At 49.7% G+C, this 16,669-nt stretch overlaps 1 protein-coding gene across 2 annotated transcripts in view; it reads right to left on the reverse strand.

The window, feature by feature from the left end:
- kif20a (kinesin family member 20A) overlaps positions 1 to 14,663 on the reverse strand; it is a 91,718-nt gene extending 77,055 nt beyond the window's left edge. For both annotated transcript variants that reach the window (XM_072511977.1, XM_072511976.1), the window contains exon 1: positions 14,549 to 14,663. The gene's annotated coding sequence lies outside the window, so the exon portion shown is untranslated. The remainder of the gene's footprint in view (positions 1 to 14,548) is intronic.
- Between the last annotated feature and the right edge of the window lie 2,006 nt (positions 14,664 to 16,669).

The following is a 16,669-nucleotide window of genomic DNA, read 5'->3' on the forward strand; positions in this document are numbered from 1 at the left end:
CGGGGGCAATGTCCCCCCCTTCCCTGGCCTCATTGAACGTCCTCGCCAACAACGGTTCCAACAAGTCCACATATTTTCTGTAGAATTCCACCGGGAACCCATCCGGCCCCGGGGCCTTCCCTGCTTGCATGCTTCCCAGTCCCTTAATAACCTCGTCCACCTCAATCGGTGCCCCCAGGCCTACCACCGCCTGCTCCTCCACTTTCGGGAACCTCAATTGGTCCAGGAACTGCCGCATCCCCTCCTCTCCCTCTGGGGGCTGAGACCTATACAGTTCTTCATAAAAAGGTCTTAAACACCTCATTTATCTTTCCTGCCCTTCGCACAGTGTCTCCCCTTTCATCCCTAATTCCTCCTATCTCCCTCGCTGCTGCCCTCTTTCGCAGTTGGTGCGCCAACAGGCGACTAGCCTTTTCCCCATATTCATACCTCCTCCCCTGTGCCTTCCTCCACAGTACCTCCGCCTTTCTGGTGGTCAGAAGGTCAAACTCGGTCTGGAGTCGTCTCCTCTCCCTGTACAGCTCCTCCTCCGGGGTCTCTGCAAATTCCCTGTCCACCCTTAAAATCTCCCCCAGTAATCTATCCCTTTCCTTGGCCTGTTTTCCTTTTGTGGGCCCCAATAGAAATCAGCTCTCCTCTGACCACCGCTTTTAGTGCTTCCCAGACCACTCCCACAGGGACCTCGCCGTCGTCATTGACCTCCAGGTATCTCTCGAGACACCCCCTCACTCTTGCACACACTCCCTCATCCGCCATCAGTCCCACATTTAATCGCCAGAGTGTTCTCTGCTCCCGGTCCTCTCCTACTTCCAGGTCCACCCAATGTGGGGCATGATCCGAAACCGCTACGGCTGAGTATTCAGCTTCTTCCACCCTAGAGATCAACGACCTTCCTAAAACAAAAAAAATCTATCCGGGAGTACACTTTATGGACGTGGGAGAAGAAGGAATACTCCCTAGCCCTGGGTCTAAGAAATCGCCATGGATCCACTCCCCCCATTTGGTCCATAAACCCCTTAAGTACCTTGGCCGCTGCCAGCCTTCTTCCGGTCCTTGAGCTGGACCTATCCAGCCCCGGGTCCAGCACCGTACTGAAGTACCCTCCTAAAATCAAATTTCCTGCCTCCAGGTCCGGAATACGCCCCAGCATCCGTCTCATGAACCCCGCATCGTCCCAATTTGGGGCATACACATTAGCCAACACGACCTCCATTCCCTCCAGCCTACCACTCACCATTACATATCTACCTCCACTATCTGCTACGATGGTCTTTGCTTCAAATGCTACCTGTTTCCCCACCAAAATGGCCACCCCTCTGTTCTTTGCGTCCAGTCCGGAGTGGAACACCTGTCCCACCCATCCTTTCCTTAGCCCAACTTGGTCCGCCACCTTTAGGGTGCGTCTCTTGGAGCACAACCACGTCTGCCCTTAGTCCTTTCAAATGCGCGAGCGCTCGGGCCCTTTTTAATCGGTCCATTCAGGCCTCTCACGTTCCACGTGATCAGCCTCACTGGGGGGCTACCTGCTCCCCTCCAGTGTCGACTAGCCATTACCTTCTCTAGGCCAGTCCCATATCCCGCCTCCGCACTCCCGTTCGCTCCCCCAGCGCGCATTCCGCCCCCGCCCACCCAGTCTTTAGCCATTTCCTTTTGGATTTCCGCAGCAGCAACCCAGTTGTCCCCCTTCCCCCCTCCGCTAGATCCCTATCTAGCTTGATTGCTCCCCCCATATCACTTCCGTAGGTCAGCTGACTTCAACTGACCCCGGCTACTCCTGCTCGCTCCTCGACCCCCCGGTGTGAGGGAACTCCCATCCGCCTTGCGCCTGTTTTCCCGCCTTATTCTTTCTGGCGCGGGAACATCCCTTTACCTGACCCGCCTCTTATGGCGCAGCTCCCTTTCCCCTCCCCCTCCCATGTCCCGCCTCTCCCCCCTCACCGGCACCCACATTTCCCCAGTGTCCCCCCACCTTCCCTGTTTACTTCTCGATTAACTTTCACCATCCCATTAACAAAAACAATAATAACAACAATAACAGTTCCCTGCAGCATCAGTCCCTCAGTTCCGGTCCAGTTTCTCTTCATTGATGAAGGACCATGCTTCCTCCGCCGTCTCGAAATAATAGTGTCTCTCCTGATGCGTGACCCATAGTCTTGCCGGCTGCAGCATCCCAAACTTCACCTTCCTTTTGTGCAAAACCTCTTTGGCTCGGTTGAAGCTCGCCCTCCTTCTCGCCACCTCCGCACTCCAATCCTGGTAGATCCTTACCACAGCATTCTCCCATCTGCTACTCCGCACCTTTTTAGCCCATCTCAGAACCTCTTCGCTGTCCTTAAGGCGGTAGAATCGCACGATTATCGCCCTCGGTGGTTCTCCCGCTTTTGGTCTTCTCGCCGGGATCCGATTTGCCCACTCCACCTCCATGGGGCCCGCAGGGGCCTCAGCACCCATCAGTGAGCTCAGCATCTTACTTGCGTACGCTCCACAGTCCACTCCTTCCACACCCTCCGGGAGACCTAGTATCCCTCCGGGAGACCTAGAAACCCACACAACGGGGTCATTACCTCCTTCTTCAGCAGGTCCACGCACCGTCTCACAACCTTGTCCTGCTCAGGCCCCCATGTCACCTGCGATCCCTCCCCCGCCATTTTGTTCCACTCCCTCTGACCTTCTGATTGCAGATTCTTCGGGCCGCCGCCGCCGGTTTTTCCCTCCGTCGTTCGGGGGGGGGGGGGGGGGGGCGGGGAAGAGAGACTCCCTTCCCTCGCACCGGGTTTTTCGGCCGGCAAAGTCCCCGTTGGGGCTCTTAAAAGAGCCCGAAGTTCCGTCGGAGCTGGAGCCGCCGAAACGTGCGGCTAGCTCATCCCTGCCGCAACCGGGAGTCCCCAAATGAGTTTTTAAACAACCTGGTAGTTTCAGTCACCGTTTGTGATAAATTTGTTTCTTTTTTTATTCCAGATTTATTTAATTCGCCACATGCAAATTCCTCAGCTACCATGGTGCTATTTGAACTTATTTCTCTGAAGCACTAGTCCAGATCTCTTGATTATAATCTTTTATTGTCACAAGTAGGCTTACATTAACACTGCAATGAAGTTACTGTGAAAATCCCTTAGTAGCCACACTCTGGCGCCTGTTCGGATACACTGAGGGAGAATTCTGAATGTCCAAATTACCTAACAAGCACGTCTTTCGGAACTTGTGGGAGGAAACCCACACAGGCACGGGGTGAAGGTGCAGGCTCCGTATAGACAGTGACCCAAGCCAGGAATCGTACCTGGGACCCTGGCGCTGTGAAGCAACAGTGCTAGTCACTGTGCTACCGTGCCACCCTACTGGCCCAGTAACATAACCATTATGCTGCCATACCCCCAAAAACGGTGAAAGGGAGAGGAAATAACAGATATTGCACCAGCCTTCACCAAAGAAAATGATGAAGTTAATGCCACCGTCAGGAAGAGCAGCTTTGGATAGGATAAAAATAGATAAAGGAGGTGCTGAAGAGCTTGACATTTTGCTCAAAGTTAACAAATCATCCAGTCAAGATGGAATGCATCCTAGATTGTTAAGAAAAGCAATATCAGGGCCCTGCATAGACTTAATTTCACGAGGCTAGTGGAGCAAATGGAGGAGGAGTTTAAGAGGTGGGACCCGTTCCCGCTCTCCCTGGCGGGTAGGTGCAGTCAGTTAAGATGACGGTGCTCCAAAGGTTCTTGTTCCAGTGCCTCCCCATTCTTATCCCAAAGGCCTTTTTTAGGCGGGTCAACAGGAGCATAACGGGGTTTGTGTGGGCACGAGGGACTCAGTGGGTGAGAAGGGTGTTCCTGGAGCGGAGTTGGGATGGGAGGGTGCTGGCACTGCCCAACCGCTGTAGGTACTACTGGGCCGCCAATGTGGTGATGGTGCGCAAGTGGGTGATGGAGGGGGAGGGGGCTGCATGGAAGAGGCTGGAGACTGCGTCTTGAGGGTACGAGTCTGGACACGCTGGCAACGGCGCCGCTGCCATCTCCCTCCAATGAGGTATACCACGAGCCGGATGGTGGCGGCTACCCTCAAAATCTGGGGGCAGTGGAGGCGGCACGGGGGGGGGGGGGGGGGGGGGAGACGACTCGGTGTGGACCCCAATACGGGGGAACCACCGGTTTGTCCCAGGGAGAATAGATGGAGGGTTTTCAGGGTGGCACAGGGCAGGGATAAGAAGGTTGGGGGACCTGTTTGTGGATGGGAAGTTCGCGAGCCTAGGTGAGCTGGAGGAGAAGTATGGGCTCCCCCCGGGGAACACCTTTAGGTATCTACAGGTAAGGGTGTTTGCCAGGCAGCAAGTGGGTGGAATTCCCGCTGCTGCTGCCACGCACGGTACAGGACAGGGTGCTCTCGGGGGGGTGGGTTGGAGAGGGGAAGATCTCGGCAACTTACCAGGTGATGCAGGAGGAGGAGGAGGAGGGCTCGGTGGTGGAGTTGAAAGGTAAGTGGGAGGAGTTGGGGGGAGGATATAGAGGAGGGGACGTGGGCAGATGCCCTTGGGAGGGTGAACTCTTCCTCTTCGTGCGCAAGGCTCAGCCTCATACAGTATATTTTTTTTAATATATTTTATTGAAGTTTTTCAAACAAATTTTCCATTTTTACAACTTAATAATAATAAAATGTACATTAACCAATAATATATTAAACTAACAACAAATGAGAAAAAAGTATTACACAAGAAGCAATTATCCACAACTAGCATAAAGCGAGAAAGAAAAAAAAAAAACACGAAATAACCCCCCCCGCCCCCCCCCCGGGTTGCTGCTGCTGTCTGTTCTGTTTTTCCATTATCGTTCCGCGAGATAGTCAAGAAACGGTTCCCACCGCCTGGTGAACCCCTGAGCCGATCCTCTTAACACATATTTTATTCGCTCCAGTCTTATGAACCCTGCCATGGCGTTTATCCAGGCCTCCACGCCCGGGGGCTTCGCTTCTTTCCACATAAGTAGAATCCTTCGCCGGGCTACTAGGGACGCAAAGGCCAAAACGTTGGCCTCTTTCGCCTCCTGCACTCCCGGTTCTTCTGCAACCCCAAATATAGCTAACCCCCAGCTTGGTTTGACCCGGACCCCCACCACCTTTGAGACCACTCTTGCCACACCCTCCCAGAACTCATGTAGTGAGGGACACGACCAGAACATGTGGGTGTGGTTCGCCGAGCTTCCCGAGCACCTCCCACACCTATCCTCCACCCCAAAAAACCTGCTCAGTCTTGCTCCCGTCATATGCACCCTGTGTAGAACCTTAAATTGAATCAGGCTAAGCCTGGCACACGAGGACGAGGAATTTACCCTGCTTAGGGCATCTGCCCACAGCCCCTCCTCAATCTCTTCCCCCAGCTCCTCTTCCCATTTTCCCTTCAGCTCCTCTACCATCGTCTCTCATCTCCCTGTATATTTCTGACACTTTACCTTCTCCAACCCATGCCCCCAAAATCACTCTATCCTGGATCCCTTGCGTCGGGAGCTGCGGAAATTCCCTCACCTGTTGCCTCGTAAATGCCCTCACTTGCAAGTATCGGAAAGCATTCCCTGGTGGCAACTTATATTTTTCTTCCAATGCTCCCAAACTCGCAAACGTCCCGTCCACAAACAGGTCCTTCAGCTTCCTAATTCCTGCTCGCTGCCAACATTAAAATCCCCCATCTATCCTCCCCAGGACGAACCTGTGGTTATTCCTTATCGGGGACCACACCGAGGCACCCGTCACTCCCCTGTGTCGTCTCCACTGCCCCCAGATCTTCAAGGTCGCCACCACCACTGGGTTTGTGGTGTACCTTTTCGGGGAGAACGGTAGCGGCGCCGTCGCCAACGCTTTCAGGCTTGTTCCCTTACAGGACGCCATCTCCAGCCTTTTCCACACCGCACCTTCCTCTTCCCTCATCCACTTACGGACCATCGACACATTGGCGGCCCAATAGTAGTCACTCAGACTCGGCAGTGCCAATCCCCCTCTGTCCCTACTGCGCTGCAGGAACCCCCTCTTTACCCTCGGGGTCTTTCCCACCCATACAAAGCTCATAATGCTCCTATCTATTTTTTTTTTTTTTTTAAAAAGGCCTTAGTAATCAGGATGGGGAGGCACTGAAACACGAAAAGAACCCTCGGGAGGACCACCATCTTGACCGCCTGTACTCTGCCCGCCAATGACAGGGGCACCATATCCCACCTCTTAAAGTCCTCCTCCATCTGCTCTACCAGTCACGTCAGGTTAAGTTTGTGTAGGGTTCCCCAGTTCCTGGCCACCTGAATCCCCAGGTATCGAAAATTCCCTGTCACTCTCCTCAGCGGCAGAGCATCTATCCCCCTGCCCTGTTGCCCGGGGTGCATCACAAAAAGTTCGCTCTTTCCCATATTTAATTTATATCCCGAGAACTCTCCAAACTCCCTGAGTATCTACATTACCTCTGGCATCCCCTCTACTGGGTCCGCCACATATAGCAGTAAATAGTCTGCATATAGTGACACTCGATGTTCCTCTCCCCCGCTAAGCACCCCCCTCCACTTCTTAGAGTCCCTCAGCGCTATGGCCAATGGCTCAATTGCCAACGCGAACAGTAACGGGGACAGGGGGCACCCCTGTCTTGTACCCCTATGTAATCGGAAGTAACCCGATCTTTGCCTATTTGCAACAACGCTTGCCACCGGGGCCCCGTACAGGAGTCTAACCCATCTAATGAACCCCTCCCCGAACCCAAATCTCTTCAGCACCTCCCACAAATAGTCCCACTCCACTCTATCGAATGCCTTCTCTGCATCCATCGCCACCACTATCTCTGCCTCCCCCTCCAGTGGGGGCATCATCATCACCCCCAACAACCTTCGTATATTGGCATTCAATTGTCTCCCTTTAACAAACCCTGTCTGGTCGTCATGTACCACTCCTGGGACACACTCCTCTATCCTTGTCGCCATCACTTTGGCCAGCAGCTTGGCATCTACGTTTAGGAGGGAGATGGGCCTGTATGACCCGCACTGCAGCGGGTCTTTGTCTCGTTTCAGAATTAACGATATCGTCGCCTCTGACATTGTCGGGGGTAGTGTCCCCCTTTCCTTAGCCTCATTGAAGGTTCTCGCCAGAAGCGGGGCCAGCAGGTCCATATACTTCCTATAAAATTCCACCGGGAACCCATCTGGTCCCGGGGCCTTCCCTGCTTGCATATTCCCAATTCCTTTGATCACCTCAATCTGCGCCCCAAGACCTGCCACCTCCTGCTCCTCCACCCTCGGGAACTCCAGCTGGTCCAAAAGGTGTATCATTCCCTCTTTCCCCTCCGGGGGTTGGGACTTATACAGCCTCTCATAAAATGTCTTGAACACCTCGTTCACTTTCCCTGCTCCATCTTTCCAATTTTGTCCCCAACTCCTCCGATCTCTCTCGCCGCCCCCCTCTTTCGAAGTTGTTGGGCCAGCAGCCGGCTCGCCTTTTCCCCATATTCATGTTGTATTCCCTGTGCCTTCCTCCACTGCGTCTCCGCCTTACCCGTGGTCAGCAGGTCAAACTCCGTCTGTAGTCTTAGTCTTTCCCTGTATAGCCCTTCCTCCGGGGCCTCCGCATACTGCCTATCCACCCTCAGAATTTCCCCAACCAATCTCGCTCTTTCTTCACCCTCATTTCCCCCTGTGGGCTCTAATGGAAATCAGCTCTCCTCTAACCACCGCCTTCAGCGCTTCCCATACTACCCCCACCTGGACCGCCCCACTGTCATTGACCTCCAGGTATCTTTCGATGCATCCCCTCACCCTTCCGCATACCCCCTCGTCCGTCAGTAGTCCCATGTCTCCAAAGTGGGCGCTGTTCCTTTTCCTCACCCTTCCGCATACCCCCTTGTCCGCCAGTAGTCCCATGTCTCCAAAGTGGGCGCTGTTCCTTTTCCTCTCCTAGATCCAGATCCACCCAATGTGTGGCGTGATCTGAAACGACTATAGCCGAGTACTCCATTCCTGCCACTTTCGGGATCAGCGCCCTTCCCAAGACAAAAAAGTCTATCCGGGAGTATACTTGATGGACGTGGGAGAAGAAGGAAAACTCTTTCCCCATCGGTCTGGCAAATCTCCACAGATCTACCCCTCCCATCTGCTCCATAAATCCCTTAAGCACCTTGGCCGCTGCCAGCCTTCTCCCGGTCCTGGATCTGGATCGGTCCAGCCCTGTGTTAAAATCCCCCCCCCCCCCCCCCCCCCCCCCCCATTACCAAGCTTCCCACCTCGAGGTCCGGGATACGTCCCAGCATTCGCTTCATGAAACCCGCGTCATCCCAGTTCGGGGCGTATACGTTCACCAGCACCACCGCCTCACTTTGCAATCTGCCACTCACCATCACATACCTGCCCCCACTATGGTCTTAGCCTCGAACGATACCAGTTTCCCCACCAGTATTGCCACCCCTCTGTTTTTTGCATCTAACCCGGAGTGGAATACCTGTCCCACCCATCTTTTCCTTAGTCTAACCTGATCCGCCAATTTCAGGTGCGTCTCCTGGAGCATAACCACATCCGCCTTCAGTCTCTTTAGGTGCGCAAACACCCTTGCCCTCTTAATCGGCCCATTTAAACCTCTCACATTCCACGTGATCAGCCGAGTTGGGGGGCCGTTAACTCCCCCCCCCCCCCCCCCACCTCGTCGGGGGGGGGGGGGGGGGGGGGGGGGGGGGGGGGGAGAGAAAGAAAGAGAGAGAAAAAAAATTCCCCCGTCCAACATTATTACATATTAGCCCTCCCCTCTCCCCACTTCACATTTCTGTGCCACCACCTCGCTACCTCTCTCCAGACATCAATTTCTCAAGTCTAGTCCAATTTCTCTTCCTGAATGAATGTCCATGCCTCCTCCGCCGTCTCGAAGTAGTGGTGTTTGCCCTGGTGTGTGACCCACAGTCTTGCCGGCTGCAGCATCCCAAATTTGACTTTCTTCCTATGGAGCACCGCCTTGGCCCGATTGAAGCTCGGCCTCCTTCTCGCCACCTCCGCACTCCAATCTTGATATACGCATATCACCGCGTTCTCCTACTTGCTGCTCCGTGTCCTCTTAGCCCAACTCAGGACCATCTCCCTGTCCCTATAGCGATGGAACCTCACCATTTGCCTCAAGGGGATCGGTGCAAGGGTTTTTCAGACAGTGGCAACCGTTCTTGGGACTTCCTGGCAGAACGGTAGACAATGGTCAGCAGCAGCAGCAACCCCGGGGGGGGGGGGGGGGGGGCTCTATTTTATTTTTGTTTGTCTACACTGGGGGATCTGAGGGGGGGTATATATTTGCTATGTGTTAATTTGGGGTGTTAATTTATTATTTATGTATGGGGGGAGGGGGGCACGGGGGTCGTTTTATATTTAATTCTATTGGGTTCCTTCTTCATTTTGTTGTTGATATTTTGTTGTGAAAACTTCAATTAAAAAATTTTTTTTTTTTTAAAAAGCAATATCAGAAACTCTAATCACAATTTTTCAATCCACATATCAATGGTCTTGGGGGTTCTGCCAGAGGGCAGGACTTAAAAATGTTCCATCCCCATATAGAGACAGTTTCCACAGGAACCTCAAAAGGCAGGACTGTGAGGGAGAAAGCAAGGTTGTGGGACTAACATAGGCAGCACTTTAGAAGTAACACAGGCACAACAGGCTGAATACTTAAGATGTTATATTAATTGTAAACACAGGATGGAGGTGTCGATCCACTGTCTGATTCACAAGAAAAATAATGCGTTACCAGAGGGCTGCTGGCATCTGTGGAATCGTAATCACATATAATCGGCACCTACAGCGAGGCAGGAAAAATTCCAGGGGGAGGGGAAACTTGAAATCAGACTGCTGTGCATTGTTAACAAAGGACACTTCAAAAGTCTGAGTAATACCAAAGATTGAGAGTTAAGCACAAAATCTAGACCCACTCAATCTCACTCCCTGCTCCACTCACCATTCCAAACACAATGTCCAATTATTGCAAAAGGTATTAAAATGCAAGAGGGGTCAGCAATAATTAGCAAATGATTTTCAGATATGCTTGTAGAAACTTTACAGTTCTCAACCAGAATGAGAAAAAGAAAACCAATGGAACTGATGTCAGTTGGTAGGAATTGAATTTGCATCCTTCAAACACATTTAAGACCCAGCGAATTTAAAAGTGGGCTGGATCAGCTTCCCATTTGCCAGTGATCCAAACAATCAAATTCAAAATTTCTAGCCACACAAAAAAAAAAGACTCCCATTCACTCCAGATGTTAAATATAGTGACTTCAGGACCAACTGTCTTTAGAGTGAAACCAGATGGGTGGTTTGATTTTGGTTTAGATCAATCATCACACTACACAAGGAGTAAGGACCAGGCTCCAGACAACAGCTCGCTGATATACTGAACACTGTTCCAGCAAACAGGCCCCCGTCACAAGTTGTGCTTTATCCACAAAAGGGGAAGCAGTAATTTGATGTTATACAGAGATCGTTAGGAGAATTCGGTCACCGGGGCATCTAAAAACGGCCTGCTCTGGTTACACAGAAATAAAATCTTTGGACGTTTGAAATTTTGCCCCCTTGTCCACAGTGCAGGATAGTCATTAACTTCCAGCTAATGATCTCTCCAATGCAGCAAAGGCTGCCTCAGTTAACAAGTAAACTTTGACACTGGTTTTAACTAATGCCAAGGCTATAGAATAAGAGATACGTTTCCACAAGAAAACAGATCACGCACAATTGACAAATAACTACGCTTTCTCAGCTAGAACTAAAAATACATGTGAAATAAAAAATAAAACATCCTTCAGGGGTTTGTAACCCAGTGGAATCTCATTATCCAAATCACCATTATCCTTACATCCTTACTTATCTCCATTTGAGTTTATTTCACATGATTAATATTTTAACATTTTCTCATTGAAAGCTTAATTTATATTTATACCGATAACTGTGCAAACTTCCTCTTCCTCAATGTCCCAATGCTTCGCAAGCAATGCATTTGTTTTTTTCTGATAAAACCACTATTGTTGAGTGGTGAGTTACAGCAAGATCCCACAAACACCACAAATTTAGAAATAGAAAATGCAGGAAACACTCAAAGTGGAGGAGATGTTCCAGGTCAATGCCGAACTGCCAAAATAATAAGTCAACTGAGTGATCAGTTCATGGGAAGGATTTACTGACCAATCCGCCACTTGTTCTTCGGCAGCGAAGGCAGCCCGCCAGTGGGATTTACTGGTCCCACCGTTGTCAACGGAATTTCCTGTCGACTGCACCCCTTGTTCCCAGGAAACCCATGCATTGTCGTGGGATCAGAATATCCCACCGAAATGAACAGCCGGTAAATCCCACCCAATGCATTTACCATATTGTTTGGGGGAGGAATGGTGAGAAAGACAGGAAATGTCCTGCTCATCTTTAATTAGTGCCATTCAGAAGCGATAATTTACATTCAGCCGAGTTAGCAAAACTTAAACTCTCAGGCTCAATAGCTAATGCCTAGATTCGGAGTCCTAGAATTCAGAAGTCTAGTCAGGTGAACCAACAATGGAGGCATTCTGGAAATGTAGCTGAAATCTAGAACGCTTTCTTCCAAAAACTGAGATTGATAGATTTTTATTAAAGGAAATGGAACATTTGGCAAATTGAGTCAAAATACAGAACAGTTGCAATCTAATTAAATGATGGAAAAGTTCAAGGGGCAAAATGGGGTGCCCCCATTGCATCACCAGTTCCATGTGCATTGCTGGGACCTTATCCAATGGTTCTTCTTTGTTCTCATAAGACATTTAAATCCACAAATCCACAAAAGGGAGCAACCAGGAGAGGGAATTCTAGCTCTTTTTTCCCCCGACCCGTCCTAAACTAGGGACACTGAAGCCAAATTACATGCCTGTACAGTCACCCCAGCTGAGTTTAGCCAACTCAACAGACTTGGGATTTTTCTGGGCTGCATCGCTCAGTTGTTCACTGGGTAAATTCAGAGACAATTTAACAGTACGAATATTTTAAAAATAGATTCAAGCTAATAATCATTAAATTAAACCATCCTGAATGAATCTCATCAGTTCCTGGAGAGAAAAGGGAGCTAGTCTTCCCTTCTTCAAAAAGCAACACACGTCTTTGCAATACTGAGTGCATTACCATCATTTGCAAACTGACTTTTGGTTGCACTCTCCTTGGCAAACATTGCTGCTAGATTGCACATTCCTAACAGACAACATGAAAGCCATAGCAGGAAAATACAAAGTTCCACAAAGGATATCAGATAGTATAAATCAGCAATATTCTGAATCTACATTTAGCTGCATATAAACTGGATTTGCACATAAAATAAATACCTACAAAATGCATTACTGGTAGACTGGTGTGGCTTGCTTGCATTACATAGATTACATAGAACATACAGTGCAGAAGGAGGCCATTCGGCCCATCGAGTCTGCACCGACCCACATTAATCCCTCACTTCCACCCTATCCCCGCAACCCAATAACCCCTCCCAACCCTTCTGGACACTACGGGCAATTTTTTTTTTTTTTTAGCATGGCCAATCCACCTAACCTGCACGTCTTTGGACTGTGGGAGGAAACCGGAGCACCCGGAGGAAACCCACGCAGACACGGGGAGAACGTGCAGACTCCGCACAGACAGTGACCCAGCGGGGAATCGAACCTGGGACCCTGGCGCTGTGAAGCCACAGTGCTATCCACTTGTGCTACCGTGCTGCCCATTCTTGAAAATAAAACCTTGTACATAAAGAATTTGTATGTGAATGATTTTCATTTAATAATAATTGCTGCACTTCAGATCAGTGATATCTGGTAAACTCTCCAATTTTAGTTTGAAAAGATCCCATTGATATAAACTCTTTTAAGAAATATCAGGAAATTGACCTGTGTCATCAGCCCTTTTAAAAAAAAAGATGGACATCAGATGCCAGTCTCTGTCATGCTAATAAATTTGGTCCCAGTTACACAAGAGACACACAAGTGGATAGAAATGCAGCAGACCAACTTCATGTACTTGCTGGAAGGGGATCTTCATTTAAACAGCATATTAGTTGATTCACCCTACAGGTTCTGTAGTCACCCAAACCCCTCTTCTGCAAGAACATCATTTGGATGCCAGGACTAAAGTTATTTTGCTGTGTGATCATTTTTTCATGAGTCAACATTATCAGCACAAACTATCAATTGTATAATCACACAAACACTGTAGGCATGCTGCCCATACTTTTCCACACAATTAATATTCAGAAAACCACAGGCAGTATGTCCAAGATCTGTCAATAGGATTAGGGTTAGCCAGCAGGCAAAGCTCTGAGGAACACATATTCAGAAAACCAGCTCAAGTGCCTCTTTATATCTTAACACAAACAAAAGCACTGCCCCAGGGCAGAATGGTTAAACTCAAGTGAATTTTATTATAGATTGCTTCCTTTCCTTTTTCCTGTGGTGGCCCCTCTGTCAAATTGTTTCCATATGGTCTGCTTTGAGAGATCATCTCCAGTGGGGTTTGCAGTTACTAATTTTGACGGTTTTAAAACTAGAATCCCTGGAAATATCTCCAACAATAAAATAGATTTTTAAAAATATCAAACCATAACAGGGTACACTAACACGTTGTATTACTGGACTGGTGAACTGAACTCCCCAGGTCTTAATGGATTTCTTCTGGGTGCTCCAATTTCCTCCCACAGATTTTCAGGTTAGGTGGATTGGCCCTGCTAAATTGCCCCTTAGTGTCCAAAGATTAAGTGGGGTTGCAGTAATGTGGTAGGGGGTGCTCTTTCAGAGGACCAGTGCAAACTCGATGGGCCAAATGGCCTCCTTCAGCACTGGATGGATTCTATGGAGTGCAAGACTGTTAAATCAACAGGATGGAAGGCCAAATTCCACCATGCCAGGTTAAGGTTTGACTTTAGCTTTTAAAAACTGGAAACGATATAAGCAATCAAATTGTCAGCTGGGTTGAGAATATCTTTTAGGAAGCCTGCTGCCTTCACTTTGTCTGGCTTATACATGACTCCACAGTTGGTTAACTACTCTCAGAAGGGAACTAGCCTTTCACCCAGTCAAATCAAAACACCTGCCTGGTGTTCACTCAGAAAATAGGCATGGGCATAAAAGCCAACCTTGCCCTCATCTCATAAACACACAATGTCCCAGCCCTCACCCAACTGGCCAGCAAATTGATGCCCCAATGTAAATATGCAGGAACCCCAAGGTGGGTGATCACAAACTCTTCCAAAGTAAACAAATGCAGCCTGCTCTGCCTGTCGATATTGACGGAGCTGCTCTTTTCCAGGAAGTTGCAGGCATCTACTTTTCTCCTCAGTAGGGAGAGGGATGCTGTGCTGGACCACGCTCCGAGCCTGCAGCACACTGGCTGCCAGCTCTATGGGGGTGGGCAGGGTGGGTGCTGCACCAGGGACAGGGCCCAGGCTGACCCGCTGCCTCACGGCTGAAACAGTAAACCGGCCGGAGCCCGAGGCAGTGATCGGAATCGGGGGGAGGGGGGACGCGCAACCTAGTCCAGTTAATGCGAACCCCAACCCCCGCCCCCGCGATGACACTGACCTGGGAGCCACAGCCTCCTTGAGTTGTTGCGGATTATTCGCGATTACCTCGCCTCCACCCCGCGCGCCGCTCACTAACGACTCCCCCTTTTTCAAATAGCGCGCCGCTGACAGCTTCCAATGGCATTCCAAGCACCAGTGACCTCACTCACGCATGCGTGCCGCCGGGCTGTGACCATTTGAGAATGGCAGGGTCGCCATATTTCATTAGGGCAGAAAGGGGTGCGGGGAAGATTTCTGCGACTGCGCGGTTCCGCCGCTCGTTCTCCAGAGGCTGCGGCTCCGTTCCTCGTAGCTGTGCGCATGCCCATGCGTCAAGATGCGTGCCCGCACTTGCCGCATGCGCAGTTCCAGCGCCAGGCATTTTCATTGTAACAGAAGGCTGCAAAGGGTAGATTGGGGAAGGATGTTTACCTGGCTCGGAGGATCTAGAATGGTCACACAGACTTAGGATAAGGGATAATAGGCCTTTAGGACTGAAATGAGGAGGAATTTCTTCACTCAGAGGGTGGTGAATCTTTGGAAGTCAGAGATTCATATTAAAAATATTAAGGGCTCTTTGTGACCCTGTCTTATGTTATTTTCATTTTGTCTTTCTTATAAAGTCATAAGAGTTTTTATAGCCCATCGTCTCCATGCCAGCCATCAAGCACCCATCTAATCCCATTTTCCAGCACTTGCTCCATGGCCTTGTATGCTATGGCATTTCAATTGCTCACCTAAATGATTCTTAAATATTATGAGGGTTCCGCTCTCTACCACCCTTTCAGGCAGTGAGTTCCAGATCCCAACTCTCATCCCCTCTAAAACTCCTGCCCCTTACTTTAAATCTGTGCCCCCTAAGTTATCTGTTCTGACGTTGCATGCTTTCTCACCAATACTGCTGATATGTCTTCCTTTTCCTCAAGTGAAGTTTCCGTGTGTGGTCGTCACCACTGTTGTATATATCACATACGAGATGTAATACGGTAAGGCTCCTGTACTACAGGTATGGGAGTAGATCCCTGCCTGCTGGCTCTGCCCAGTAGGCGGAGTATAAATGTGTGTGCTCACCGGGCTGCAGCCAGGAGGCTACACATCTCTGCTTAATAAAGCCTCGATTACACTCTACTCTCGTCTCGTCGTAATTGATAGTGCATCACCATGATTAACAGGGCTGTTCTACCGTGTCGGATGCATTTTGCACATTTCTGCTCTCACCTGCACACGCCCAGCCACCTCCCAGAACCATGATAGGGTTCCCCTCTTCCCCACGTTCCACCCCACCAACTCCGTATTCAATGAATCATCCTCCACCATTTTTGCCAGCTCTGGCATGATGCCACCAACAAACACATCTTCCCCTCCTCTTTCAACATGCTGAAGGGATGGTTTCCTCTTCAATATCCTGCGCCGCTCTTCAGTCACCTTTAACACCCCCTCCCTTCCCCTCAGCACCTTGTCATGCAAGTGTAGGCGATGCACCACCTATCCTTTCACCTCCTCCCTTTTCAAATCCAAGGCCCCAAACTCTCTTTCCAAGTGAAACAACAATTTACTTGTACTACTTTCAATTTAGTGTACTGTATTCTCCTCTACACTGGGGAGATCGAACGTAGTCTGGGTAACCGCTTTGCGGAATGCCTCTGTTCAGTCTGGAAGCGTAACCCTAAGTTTCCTGTTTCACTTTAATTCTCCACATTGCTTCCACTCTGACCTTTCTGTCCATCGCCCTCCTACAGTCTTTCAATTAAGTTCAACGCAAGCTAGAGGAACAGCACATCCATCATCTTTCACCTTGGTGCTTTTCGGCCTTCTGGACTAGATCAGAAGCTCTGCGTGTATCATCTTCTATGTGTTTTTTGAAGTTTCTTTGCTGAGTTATTTTTTTCTTTTTCCTTTCCTGAGGCCAGAATTAGAGGATGTCGATATCTTGGAGGGTTATGTAACTGGAAGAGATTACAGAGATAGGGAAGGACAAAAGGAGACAGGAAGGAGCGGGAGAGGTAAGGTACAGAGGTTGGGAGTGGTGCTCTAAGGGCATAAGGGATTAATGGGGCTGGAAGTAGCCTTTCAGAAATGAGAGTTCAAGCATGAACAAAGACAGAGATCGGACTGTTTCAGCATTAACTAAGAAGGGGAA

The sequence above is a fragment of the Scyliorhinus torazame genome, chromosome 7, assembly GCF_047496885.1.
Source record: "Scyliorhinus torazame isolate Kashiwa2021f chromosome 7, sScyTor2.1, whole genome shotgun sequence".
In the NCBI taxonomy this organism is placed as follows: domain Eukaryota; kingdom Metazoa; phylum Chordata; class Chondrichthyes; order Carcharhiniformes; family Scyliorhinidae; genus Scyliorhinus; species Scyliorhinus torazame.